The sequence below is a fragment of the Saccostrea echinata genome, unplaced genomic scaffold (genome assembly GCF_033153115.1).
Source record: "Saccostrea echinata isolate AGI-Se365-2 ecotype Australia unplaced genomic scaffold, CSIRO_AGI_Sech_v1 ptg000015l, whole genome shotgun sequence".
NCBI classification, from domain to species: domain Eukaryota; kingdom Metazoa; phylum Mollusca; class Bivalvia; order Ostreida; family Ostreidae; genus Saccostrea; species Saccostrea echinata.
In genome coordinates this window covers 12,631,677-12,646,767 of record NW_026889764.1, presented here as the reverse complement: position 1 = coordinate 12,646,767, position 15,091 = coordinate 12,631,677, and the positions used below count along the sequence as shown (strand labels likewise).

Below are 15,091 nucleotides of genomic sequence, written 5' to 3'. Positions count from 1 at the left end.
GCTGAGTCCAAAATAGGACACTCCATACCCCACAGAAAAATTTCTCACCTCCAAAATTCCAATTAATCCTGGGTCTACCACCTGTAAGACATAATACAATAATGAGTATGTACAGATAATCAGTTAATTAAGCTGGAAGGATGTGTGTATAAACAACTTTACATATTGGATGACTTGCAGTTATCCCTCAGGATTAGCTACTGTCAAAGTCTTATGTCACTATTCTGATAGTATACAGGGACTTTACTATACTCTTTATGCTAGAATTAATCTTATTAAATTAGCACAAATGTTAATGAAACTAACAAAGCTTGTCCCAGAATTCAATATTTCTCCAAGAATGATGTCCAGCTCCTGACTTCTCAGTTTGTCATCATTTTTCTTGGTGTACCTTTAGCACTTCTACCATCAGACTCCAGTCTACCTTAACCCTTAGGAGATCTGTGGTTGTGTCATTTACTAGGCATTTTCATCTCTTTTTCTGTATAAACAAAAGTTATTTTCCACTAACATATTACTAAATGATAATTTGGTGTCCTGTATTATTGCCTGATATCACCATTTTTATAATATAGGAGATTCATTCATTTTAAGTTCATTCAAACAATACAAACCAGAAGCGGAGCAAACACGGACCTTTAAAACATCATAGGTGGGATCAGGGGCCATGGAGGAGTGAGTATCCCCTGCCAACTGGTCACATCTAAGAGAAAGTGTTTGTACATATGTCATATAATTGCCATTTATACATGTGTAAAATTCTTGAATTTTTACACATTAGTACTCCAGATCACAGAGATTTTATCATGTAAATTTTATCAATTATATTTCTGTATTATTTAGTAAATAAATAAACAAATCATGGCTAACAATATTAAATGCTGTTTTCTCTTGCATATAACATAATATTTAGATCAAAACATCAAATATATCATTTCCCAACAATGTGCAAAAATTCAATAATATTGGCCAGGTTAAGTTTATGATATATTTAAAAGTTTGCATTTTTCTGGGATGACCCTATATATATATATAAGTATAAATGTGAATTATACAAGGATTCATCCCAGTGTTTCTCTCTTAATCATTTTTTCTTTTTTATTCTATATTACAGCTGCTAACTTTTTAACATTTGTAATAGTGTACTTGCTCCACCTCATGGGTTACTCTTCCTGAATTTCTCTTCAGACTTTATTCTGTAACTCATGGTGTGTAAATTCTAGCTGCAATATTGTGGAACAAATTGTTTATAGTTTACTGACTTTAGGTTAAGGTACTTCAAACATCAAGTGTTGAATGCTAGATTGATTCAATGAAATTGTAAGCCTGAAATTAGCTTTCAAATATCCTCCAAGAAATAAGAATTGGGGGGAAAAACACATCCCAGGATAGCAGCAGTATGTAAACAAAGATTTCTGGGCAAGTAATTTTTTTTTTTTTTAAATAAATTTTAATCTACTCACGAATCTCAAGAAAAACATAGACATTAATTGCATTTGCAAAATCAGTTCAGTTTATGACACAAGTGGGACAATGTCTGGATTCTGGTAACTTGACCGTAAAAACCAAAGACAGGATATTGGAAAAAAAATTCCTTGAAATTATCAATAATCATTGAAAAGATAAAAACAACCACAGCAAAAGGAAATCAATCACGGGTATTATGCTTGACATCCACGAGTCTGGGGGCCATCTTGTCAAGACACATTTGACAGAGCGATTTTGAACATTCAAACGTCTAGGTCTTGGATAGAACACCATCATGCTTGTTCTGTGAAAGACATAGTTAGAAAGTCTGCACCATTTCTCTCCCAATCAATATCAATCTATTATAAGTCATTAGTAAATCATTAAGTGGCCTATAAATTTGTGAAGGACTGCCAATATTGGCCTTTACATTAAAGTCCTTTGCCAGTTTCCACCTTGTTTTTTCACAGACCATGATGTGGTTATTTCGGTCATTTTAAACCTGCAATAATAACTATTCGATTGTTTTCCCCAAAACTTGAGAGTGAATTTCAAAGACTCTGATGCTCAATCAGAAAAACAAGGATTTTAGTTCTGTCAACCACTTCTCATCCAATTGTGACATATCCGTCAAGGTTGTAAAACATTTGCATTTTGGTGTCACTTTCTCTGGAAAAAAATGTTACAGAGCAATGTTCTGAAATCAGTATTGGGATGGAGGTAATTAAATTACTATCTAGCCAACTGAAGTGAGAAAATTAATATTTATGAAAGGAAGCAGTCAATTTTCTTAATGACTTCATGATTTTTTTTTTTTTGCTGTTTCATTATGGAGTATGAACAACCACTACAGGTAACTCTAGCTTTATAATTATCAATAGAAACTTTCCTTTTATTATCAATTAAATAGCTCCCCAAATATTAGTGATGATAAAGTTTAAAAGCTATTATAATTGCATTTCATGTTATGATCGCTTTTAATCAGGTAATGGCTCCGTCACTTCTGCATATAATATTTTATTACCTCTCAAAAATATAATTGTATTAGTGAAAATCATACGTGCATGGTGTCAATTTTTGCAGTATAACCTACTACTGCATCATGTCTTTACAACATCAAAGATTGAGGTGAATTGTTACTACTTGGATGATCTCAATGTTACGTGTCATGTTGTAGATTTTATGGTAAACTTAAATGTGTATTTATATGATACATTTGAAAGCTGCTCATTCATTCACACTTATTATTTTTTTATGAAATCGTGTGATTTATATACTTCAATGACTTAATAATTTGTTTCACTTGAACTTAAATACATGATGTAAGTCTTATGTATTGGTAAAATATCAAAAAAAAACTTATAAGATATCTGAATAAGGAAACACTTTTGACATATTATAAATCAAAGAAGAAATTTTTAAACAAAAGCTTTATTTACAGATATTGACCCCTTATCCCTTCCCTCCTTACAAACAAATCCCCCCTCCCCCCTCCAATTTTAACATCACAACAGCCTAGGACTCGGAAAAGCACATCTGTCAGCTTCTGTGAGCTGCCAGTGCTATTTTTGGTTTTAATGGAGTTTTTGAGACATGAAGTCATGGAAACCTTTTTTTGTGTCACCATTAATTTGAAACTTTTACAGCCTTGAAGTGCCATTGCGTGTCCTGAATTTATATCCTGTGTTTTATCACAAAGTTTTGAGCAGATCTTATGCTCAGATAAACTCTCAATAGCTTTCTTGTTCTGTAAAGTGCATGCATTATAGTGCAGGTTAATGATGAAGAAAAACAAAGGTGGTGCAAAATTTTCTTGAAATTGTGAACTAAATGTACTTAAACTGAGCACATTTTTTGATGAATATGTATTATGTATTTTTTGTTGAGGCCAGTGTAAGCTTCGTAACATCTGTATGAACTCTAGATTGATTGATTGTATGTTGTTTTACGTCCCATTCAAGAATTTTCACTCATATAGAGATGTCACCATATACCACTGAAGGGCTTCAAATTTAGACCTTTACTCAGCACTCTGGGCCACTGAGCAGTGAGGTTCTTTATCACACCAACCCCTACCATGACAAGGGGCCTCGGTTTTTAAGGTCTCATCCGAAGGACCCGCAACTTTCACTTCAAAATGCTGAACGCTTGGCGAAGGAACAATTGTTTCCTATTTATTATTGACTTAGGTCAGTCGCGGCCGTGATTCGAACACATGACCTTCCGATCACGGAGCGAGCACTCTACCGACTGAGCTACTGTGATGGTGTATGAACTCTAGAAGTTAGAAAACATTTTTTTTTTTTAATTTAAACCATTTTGTGAAGTTTTTACAGAATTAATTTCCTTACTATAGATATCTGTATCACTTACTTTGGGTTGCTTTGGGTGCTGCTTGATTTCAGAATATAACAGCTCCCTCCTATACTGACACAACCGCAAAAAAACGAACCTATTCAGACAATAATCTTTAGAAATTTTGACTTATTAATATATTTATTAATATAATGCTTGAAATTATTGACCCATTCCTTTTATATTTTTCACAGCAGATGACAAAATTTTGTCAAGATTAATCCTTTTTCTCATATACTTGTATTACACAATTATAACTGATATTTTTTAAGGTCAATATAATGATTTTAAACTACCCAAGGAATACAATATTTACCGAGCCAAAATGACGAGGTACTGTTTTATAAAATTATAGGCTATGGTTTAATATTCAATGAAACCATATTAACCACCAAAATTGTTTATTTTTCATAAGTAATTGACTGAATATTGGGAAATATGTCCACCAGATGTCTTAGTGTCATTAATCGGACTGAGCTAAAATACAAGATCCGCATACAAGCAAAGACTGAGGTCAGGCATACCGTATTCCAAAATTTAGCGGGGTACTAACTTTGGCTTATTTCAGAGGTTTTGTACACTCTTGCCTATAAATACTGATTACAAGAAAAATAACTTAAATAACTTTGATCTGTCTGCTGTTAAACATTATATCTTTCAACTGGCATTGGTATTTGCTCAAATATCTTGTGAACATAAGTATTCAAATGTATATTTAACGTACTGAAACTTATCTTAAAGATTAATTTCCTCTTTTTTGCAAAGTCATGGAACTCTGACTGTTCGCCAAAAAAAGTTCCGTCAAAATTATTGACATACCTTTGAGCAAGCAAAACGCCAAATTTTACACCCTCTAAAGAAACCTGCTATATGGTATTTCAAATATTCAGTCAATATCCTTTTTTATTACATATTTTAAAGCAAAGACACTTTTTCCTATTCGTATGAATGGATTAAATCCCCCTGTATTTCTAGTCATCAACATCCTTACAACATTAGCAATGGATGTTTGTGATGTTGAATGTACATTGTACATGTCAATTCAAAACTTAAAGATTCATATTACCAAAAAAAAAAAAATCCTTTAAACTTAATATGGATGGAATTTTCTGTGAATGAATTCAAATACAACATAGATTTATTTATTTTTATCCTTTGTTTTTCCTTTTTTAAAAATACTTTACAGTATTATAATGTAGGCCTAGTTTAAATCATCTTCCTTGATTTATGATGTGATTAAAAGTATGAAATATTTATTTAGCAAAAAACAAGTTATTCTCATTTAGAATATCTGTGGAAATCACAATAAAAGTAACAGATATTAATCAGAATTTTTTCACCGTCTCCATTATGCTTCATGGACTCTTATTAAATAATAAGCACTTCTATTTCCAATAATATTAAATGCATAAAACGTGTACAGAAAGTTATCTTCTACAGTGGAAAAGTTTGATAATACGGTAACATTTAAAGTAGGGATGAGGTGTAAAAAATATCATCTTATAAATCAGTAATTATTTCATTATATTCCTCACCGAGTCCGCTTGTTTTGTGGGCACAATTTCCTTTGTGTGGGCTTTTTTGGAGGATGTACTCGAAGATAAATGTTGTCCCCCCAAAGTTCTCATAGAAATGGTTCAAATGATTCCAAAGATACACGATGCATACTGTGGGTACGGAGTTCACAATTAATGAGTTTACACAACAAATCAAAAAAAAAAAAAAAAAGAACTGATAACATTGAAAAAAGAAAAAAAACTATATGGCATTGATATTTAGAACCTTTAAATATATGAATTACAACTACCCATTAAAGAGTAGTACACAGGCAATAGTTTTAATTGATGAGATGAACTTGATGGTATTTCTAATATTTCATAAGCTGAGGAGTAAAATTATATACATTTATCTTGTGTTTTCTAGTAAAATAACATTTTTTGTGGACCAGCCTAAACCTAATGGACTTTTTCTTTCAACATAAAAATTGAATTTCTCAGTAACTCCAACATCAATACATCTCAGATACCATGAGTTGGAAGTTCAGTCCCAAACACTTTATCTTCATGCATTTTAATCTCAGTCTCTCGAATCCTCAGATATCTCAAAAGTTTCTTGGCCCCACTGAGTTCAAGTAAGTTTTTACTATTTTTGTAGCAATATACAGTGCTCCCTCGGTATATTGCCAACTTTTGTCCAAGACAGATTTTGGCATTAAAGCGAGGGTGGCAATATAACGAGTTCTGTCATAAATTACAATGCAATGAACCCAGTTCAAGATGAATACGTAATTTATTTTAGTTAAAATCAAATGTCATGCTTTTGTGCGTGTGTACATACATATACACTCAAGCGCAACTTTCATTTCTTCCGGAAAAAAGTCATTAATGTATTTGTTTTTAAAATGAAATGAAAATGTCACAATATTACGACATTTTTCAATTTCCCGCTCTTTCGCTTTCTGTTGATCCTGGGTCGAAGAATTTAACAACCAAATGATAATGGTGTCAATAGCAGTTATAGTCTCTCGGTATACAAAAGTTTTTGAGGTTTATCGTCAATATCATCTGAATCAGAAGTAGATTATTTCACCATCTCAATAATACTAGATCAGTTAAAAAAGTTCGGTAACAGACGAATGGAAAGTCACATGCCAGGGTACATGTCTAGATCTTCATGAACCTGTTGTAATATACACGTATTCTCATGTTTGCTAGTACCTGAGTACTTTCTCTTCTTAATCTGTTTTGATATTCATCAATCAATCCATTATGTGTCCAACAATTGATGACTGTTTCAGGGGTAACGGAATCCCATGCTATTTTCATGTGCGGAATTATAGTAGTCTAAAAATAGAGATGGGATTTTCTTAGAATTTAGAATTTGGTTTTTTGATCTATGGGGAATAAAATGATTTTTTCATTTATTATGGCCTGGTTCGGTGAAAGCAACAATCGGCGATTTACAGTTAAATAAAATGTACAATTATTTGTTTGGGTTTATTTTAAATTTTCGTTTGTAATCTAAATTTGTACGCTTTCTCTTCCCTGACTTTCCCATTATTGTGATGAAATAATACTTCTATCTTATAAAAACAACACAAAAGAAATTGATAATTTTGAGTTTTATAAAATGATTATCTTTAATTTAGCTGAACTCCTTGTTCAGCTAGTCACGCTTCACCGCAACCACTGTCAAAGCACGGATGTGACGTCCAAATTACCGACGCGTGCTAGATAATTGGCATTGTTACCGAGGGTTTTCCTTATATAATTTGACCTTTTGTTTCCCCAAACTAGTGGCGGATGGCAATAAGCGGGGGTGGCAATATAACGGGTGTATTAACACAGGGGGAAATCCGTTCTTGGAGAATTCCTGGCAATAAGCGGGGGTGGCAATATAACAGAGGGCAATATACCGAGGTAGCACTGTACCATTGTCACCTGCATATGGAGTTTATGTCTCCCAGTTAATTTGATACATAAGAGTATGCTCTTCTTATGAACAATTTCTAAAATGAGGCAAGCTACTGACAAATAAGTTGATCAAACAAAAATATCTACAGTCTCATTTAAAGTCAACAATTCTGTGGTTGAAACAATGACCTTGTCAGCAAATACAAACTATCATTAACTAAAGTCGAATGTTGACTGACATTTTTCATACAAATTGTTAAGCTATTATTTTCACACTGAATTGTCTACGAATCTTTCCGTTTGCCCAATCATGACAAGGAGCACAAGCCAGTTGTGACCGGTCGACAGGGGATGATTACTTCTCTATAGAACCTGATCCCACCTCTGCTGATTTTAGAAGTCCGTGTTTGCTCTGCTCCCGATTTTATTGTTTCAATGGACTTTTGAGCTTTATTACTGTTTGTTATCTTCCTATTTCATACTTGGATGCATCTGTTTTTAAATATAAATGATAACTAGTCAAGGTTGAAAAAAATATAATAAAGAGATGACTTTGCTCAATACTTGTCATGTTAAATGTAAATATTTCTGCATCACATTCACCAAATATATATTTACACCAATTTGTCAGTCTATTTGCATTATCTTAATCATATCAGGGCCCTAGGAAAAAAAAAATGAGATTTTTTTTTAAGGATTCAAGATTTTGAGGTTAAAATAAAAAAAAATAAATAAAAATTAAGAAAAGTGTTTTGGACTTCAAACTCACAACAACATATTATATCCATGGTATTTGTGATACTGATGTTCAAGATATGGAAGTTCAACTGATACAATTATACATGACATTTAAGCCACATCACCAGTTGAAAGCTGATCTGTTAAAAATTAATATTTGAGACCTGGCCAGGTTTCCTCTAGCTTTCAAACACCTTTTAAAGTCTTCAGTTGTTTCATGAGTATAATTAAATATCTGCATGTTCGAGCTGCTATGAATCTTGTGGATATTTCTTAAGTGCATATAAAAGTTAGATTACATGATGCAATATGTAAATACATTTTTTTTTATACATTTGAAATGCAGATTAATTTTTCAGTTATCAATGATTAGAAATGGCAGAATACTTGCAGTATATATGCTTGAATTATTAAATGATGACATACTCAAAAAGATGTCTACACTGGTTCTTATTAATTAATATACACACAGAGTAAATCATGAAACATATCTGGCACTACAGTGTGTAGGACTGTTAATTAATTCATAGTGGTATTTTCTGCACATATTGAATAATCTTAATTAAAAAAGTGAATTTTGTATGGTCTTTAAGCTTAGGTAGTATTAAACATTTAAGTATAATTATTGTTATTTATTAATATAAACTTCCAAATATCATACAATAAAACTGATACAATTGCACAATCTCTTTCATCTGCAATTTGAGTTTTACTGTTGCCATATATATACACTATTTTTAGACAAACAGAAACAATGCTATAACAACCTTTGGTTACTAACCCTGGCACTTTGCTTAATTATAGATAAAACTGATCACCACCCCCATTTATCATCATGCAGTGATTGCTAGTGTAATCTAAGAGTGGAATCTGGAGATAATTAAATTGCACCCATACTGCAAAGTTTATTTCCTACTAAATTATCTCTGGTCAAAACCAGTGTTGGATAAAAAAAAAAAATACCAAGCAAAATTTTGGTCAACACAAATTTGATTAATTAATTAAATCAAATCAATAAAAAAAAAAAAAAAAAATCTAAGAAGTTGGATAATGCATCAATACTAGGCGTAGCAGGGGTAGCATATCCTTCTGCAAAACTGACCATGCAGAATCATATTTTACACATCAGGGATCGACATTAACGGTTGTCCGATTGCCCAGGACAAGTAAATTCTCAGTTCGGGCAAGCGAAATTGTTGACGTACTTGTCCGATCGGGCAAGTGAATTTTTCTCATACAAATATACATATTTATTTAGTTTACCTTAATTTATAAATAAAACAATAAATTGAACACTTGATTTCTGCCACGGACCTGACTGACAATGTTTTTGTATTCGGAATTCCTTGGTAGCGTTTCTGGATTATACCACTCATTTTAAAAATCGGGTTCATTATTTTCTTTTGTAGTAAATACGCTCTACGTCTAACAAAATTTTGTTAACTTCTTATTAGGAATTTATTTATTCAAGCATAGCATATAAGTATAGTGTAACACGATGTATCCTGATCAAGATAAGATGTATGTTTTGTAGCAACTATCTTCCTTAAGCGTTGCTTCACACTTATCTCTGAAAGCACAATCACAAAAGGATCCTACTGAAAATAATTTTAAAAATAGGAATTTTATGAAAAGGAAACTGAGGGTTATTGTTGCATGGCAGAGTGTGTTAGCAGGTTAAATTTAGAAGCACAGTGGTATTCATTTATGTACAAATGCAGCATGTATCGACATTTTTCAGGTACTAGTAGCTCAACTTGCCAAATTGACAGTAGTGTACTTGGTCACATTTTTTCTTACCATAACGTTTACAGTAATTAATAATTTTCTTTTTAACTTCTTTCCTTATTTTGGACAACCAAGTTTTGCATTCGGACAAGTCAAAGTTTGAGATCACTTGCCCGAAGGGCAAGTTAATCTGAAAGTTAATGTCTATCCCTGCACATATCATTTTATCTTATATTTTTGTCTCAGTCTTTACTGTCATTTTCAAAATATTTCATGTGATGGAGATCATCATAATTTTATCCACCCACGATCAAAAAGACTTTAATCCTTACGCACAAGTCAAAGTTCTTACGATTTATTTTCCATTGTTTTAAGTTAATTAAATTAAAAAAGTGGAAAAGAAAATTAGATTGGATATTTGAATCAATGTGAAAATCAAGTGTATATATATAAAAAAAAATCCCTAACTTTCCAATTTAAACTCCATGTTTGGGTTTTCCTTTCTAGCAATAACATTATTGTTTCTCAAAGGGGCATTTAGATATCCCTGTAACTTAAGATAATTTGGCAGACCTGATAAATCCTCCTTTAATACGGGAAAGCTGTTTCCATTACCCATGTAAATTACAAAAGGAATCCTCCAGTTGTTTTTCTTCACCCTAATTCCTCCCGTTTTTTCTTTTCAGTCCTAATCAGGCACAGCTTAAAGCTTGGAATGAAAACAGCTAACAATTTCATGTTATCCATGCTTCTAGCTTGCATTAGACTGTATTTCAAAATAGAAATTTTTAATGATTCCGGAGACTTAATTGATTCTAGGACTGCTTGTCAATTGGCCATCTTGAAAGATCATAGCTACCCTTGGGCAGTCAGTAAAAAAAATTCTTCCCATAATATTTTGTCCCCAAACACTAATGACCCTCTTTAAGTGATTATAGTGGGCTGCTGGTCAGGAATTGATTTGTTTTCCTCACTATCACCCTAATTAAACATTTCTATATTTTCTTTTTGTTTTGCAGGACTATTTATTGGACAGACACTGGGATAGACTTCATTTCTTACAGGTAGGTCACATGTCCTTCTAATTTTACCGACTTCTTAGGTAGATATAAATATTATCGGAGGGATTATAACATGTTTGTTTACATCTCATAATACTCTACTTCTGTTTCTTTCATCTTTGGAAACAGGACGTTGCATCATTATCATGTTTATTACATCTTGATAATTAACAGAACTTATGACTTAATTTCTGATAGGTTTCATCATTGAATATGTTTTTGATGTTAATGGATGTTATGCTGAACTGTTCAGAAAAATGGACCTCCCTTATGAGGTGTCTAAAAATGTATCTCCCTCTTTTGCGATGCAGAAAGGGAGATTATCACAGTACTGACTAGAGTAGAATTTTAATCTCCGAGTGAGAATTGTTTGACCGCACTGCATTAAACTCACACGGTAATTGTATTCAAAAATACAACTATTCTGACTGAATTTTTAGGAATAACCTAAATAAGAAATTCTTTCTAATAAAAAACATCATTGAAAAACATTAAAATTATTGAAAACACATGCAATGATAGAAATATATTGATATCTTAATCTAATCATGAGTCCTGTTAAGTGGTATCTTGGTGGTTTTAACAGTATTTACCACTAAATTCATGCCGAGAATTCCATTATTCAAAGAGATCAAGAAGTTTGACCAAGCTGAACATATTCTAAACATCCACTTAGGAAATATATATACTCCACAGAATGACATGGATGATTCGGATATACAACAGAAGTGTCTGCACTTTACTTAATCAATTATTTGGAGAGTTTGGGTTGGGGATAAATAGAAATGTCTGTCAAGAGGAATACCCCCCCCCCCCCTCCCCACACACACATTCCTTTTGCTAGTTACCGGTAATTGAATGAGTTCAACAACACTAACACTAATATCTGGGATTAAATACAGAATTAACATATAAATGTAGTAATTAATATTTTTGGATTAATTAAGATTTCTTTTTTTAGACCATCCGTATATAGTCTATAACCATCAAACATTGTGCTGCAACAGAATCTGAATTTGCAGCCTTAATTCATATCTTTTAAAGCAACACTTAAAGTTATAAGTTATTTGTTTGTTGATGCTTTATTTAATACTCCAGTTTTTGTTTTACAAACAGATGAATATTTTCTGTTCATGTATACATCTGTTTTAAGTGAGCACATGCACAGCTCTCTTTCATACACCGGAGTTGGTGAAGTAAAAATTATAGCTCAAGAGCAGTTCCCTCAAATAACTTAGTAACAAATAGTTATAGATTTTCAAATCCTATATATAATCTTTTAATTCTGGACCTTCAAGTTTTTAGTGTATCATTGAAACTGCAGTCAGACCAGCACAGAAAACTTTTCCTGAATGAATGTAATAACTTTTTTGAATTTGATCCATTCAATTGAGTTACAATCAATTTCAAATATAACTGCAGTCTCTTGAGCTATGAAATAAATACATATATTTAATTAATTCTTGAAAAATCTTTGAATCTGAAACAAACCTAAGAAACCTTGCACATAAGAACTGAAAGAATGATAGAATGAGTTAATTGGTTTTATCACAATTAATATCTTTCAGTTTTACCCAGTAAAATGTATAACAAAATGGTATATGATATCAATCTAGCCAAATTTGCTGCAGATTTCAAAATCCCCTCAGCCATCCCTGATTCCTACGTGCGATTTATACTTCACAGATAACAGGGCGTCAATAACAATTTTCGATACCAGCACTGATTCCAACACCATGCTTTTTTCACTCCTCTATATTGGCTGGCTAAATGGCAAATTAGGAAAGTCTGAACATCAAAAAGATAATTTTAACTGCAATTTAAAAAATCAATGTCAGATTTGATGTTGGCAATTTGCTGTTTAAGATAGACAAGACAAATACTCCTGATGATTATATTTAAGCAGTAAACTACGTAAATTCTACCATATCTTATCATAAACTGCCAATTAAAGCTAGTACATGTAGTATCAATGACATTAATTAATCTATAAAGAGCCTGCATACAAGACATTTGATTATACAATTTTTTTTATCATGAATGAAAAATATATTGAAAAATGTAAATTAATTTCATGATTATTCATGATTTCAGTTGGGATTGTGAATTAATTGATATAAACTTATGGTTATTCAACTCAAGAATTGATGTACAAAACTAATGCCATTTTCTTATCACAACTATCGAAATTAATGAACATATTTGCATTTAGCTTTAAGCTTGATCAAGTTCTTTTCATCAAATAATGCCCCCAGAAAGTGACTAAACTTATGTTTCTGGAAGTAATATGAAGTATTATTTATGTTAGGTTCACATGCATTCACATTATCAACCGAGTATCATAACAAGTTTGTCTCAAACAACCATTAACACTTCCTGCAATAATTTTCAATTAATTATTCTTATAGTGTAAAATATAACTCATTAAACCCAAAGCCGTGCTTGAGTGACCACATGACAGGGCCGATAACTACAATATAACTACGTAAAAAGCATTTACACCCTAATCAGTAGTTAATTAAGTGAAACAACTGTAAATCAGACTACATATGGTGCAGTGCCCGATGGTTTATTTGCATGCAAATGTTGTATCATGTCCAGACAGAAAATTAACAAGATATTAACATGCATTCTCTGTAAGCACCAAAAAAATTACTATAGGGCTTGGAAACGACATCTCTCCGATTTTGATGAAATTTGCACCACAGGTGCAGCTTGGCACAAAACTAGCAAATATGGTGTTAGAAGTTTCACACGTGCACCCGGTTGCCATGGAGATGGATCCATTGAATTTGGCCATGTTTGGCCCTTTTTGACCAAATGAAAACATGAAAATTGAGGAAATGTAAATGAATTTTTATCTTTACGTAGTAAACTCAAACATAAATCATTGTATCATAAGAAAACATCAACTTTTAAGGTATACAGGGCATATAATCGGTTATTCCAGAATTATTCCCACTCTAAGAAAAAGGTCCTGTAAAATGACCTAGTTTCTGAAAATGTGTAAAATGGGAAATTTGGTATTTTTTGAGAACTTTAAGGTTAAATAAAAAAAATTGTCTATGGAAAATTTTCAAATCTTATGTGTGTTTTCATACTTCAGAATTAGGAGTGTCACCTCATGAAAAAATTGGAGTGGGATCTCAATACTATTTTTAGTAACATGTATCTATAAATAGACATATTTCAGAAAAATCTAAAAAATCAAATTTGGGCAGAGTTTAAGATGCCATTGTTAGGTATTTAAGAAATATACTGTAAAAGTCAATATGTTAATGACAGAAACTGGACACCAATAACTACTATGCATATTATTTGAAGGGAGTTCCGTTTTCTATTTATAGCTTCAAATGCCGTAAAATAGACATGTCTCATAATATGTGTAAAAATGACTATTTTCTATCATTTAGAAGCTCCACTAAAACATAAGTGATAAACATACTGCTCTAACCAATATTTCATCAATTAGAACAAGGGATAATACAATAACTCACACATTATTGAGGATAGGCTCTCATTTCTATAAATAGTACAAATGTCTAAAAATAGACACATAGGAAATTAATGACGAAATGTAGATTTTTGCACTATTTCTCACATTAGAGATGAACAATTTGCATACTCACTGTCATTAACTGTAACTGACATAATGTGACTGACAAGTACAGGAGAGCATTAACTGAAATGCAGAATAATAAGCGGAGGTTTCCATTTCTATTTATAGTAACAATTGTTTTAAAATAGACATTCTACAAATTATCAAGAAAATGTAGAATTTTGCACTATTTTCTCACATTAGGGATGGACAATTTGCAGACAAACTGCTATTAACTGTTAATAACATAAGGGGAACAACAAGTACAAGAAAGCATTAACTGAAATGCAGAATAATAAGCGGAGGTTTCCATTTCTATTTATAGTAACAAACGTTTTATAACTATTGAAAAAATGTAGAATTTTGCACTGTTTCTCACATTAGGGATGGACAATTTGCAGACTAACTGCTATTTACTGTTATTGACATCAGGTGACCGACAAGTACAAGAGAGCATTAACTGAAATGCAGAATAATCAGTGGAGGTTTCAATTTCTATTTATAGCAACACATGTGTAAAAATAGACAAATTGCAAAAAATCAAGGGAATATAGATTTTCGCACACTAGGAATGGACATTTTGCCGATTAACTTTTACTAACTGTTATTGACAAAAGGTGAATGACAAGAACAGGAAAGCATTTACTGAAATGCACAATAATCAGCGGAGGTTTCGATTTCTATTTATAGCAACATACGTGTATGTCTAAAAATAGACATATTGGAAATAA

General features: G+C 32.0%; 2 protein-coding genes across 2 annotated transcripts in view; one reads left to right on the top strand and one right to left on the bottom strand.

Moving 5' to 3' along the window:
• Positions 1-15,091, bottom strand: part of LOC133187543 (protein MON2 homolog) — a 173,801-nt gene that overhangs the window by 80,079 nt on the left and 78,631 nt on the right. The window lies entirely within an intron of this gene.
• Positions 1-15,091, top strand: part of LOC133187544 (G-protein coupled receptor dmsr-1-like) — a 49,486-nt gene that overhangs the window by 3,385 nt on the left and 31,010 nt on the right. The window contains exon 2 of the mRNA XM_061322944.1: positions 10,721-10,765. The gene's annotated coding sequence lies outside the window, so the exon portion shown is untranslated. The remainder of the gene's footprint in view (positions 1-10,720; positions 10,766-15,091) is intronic.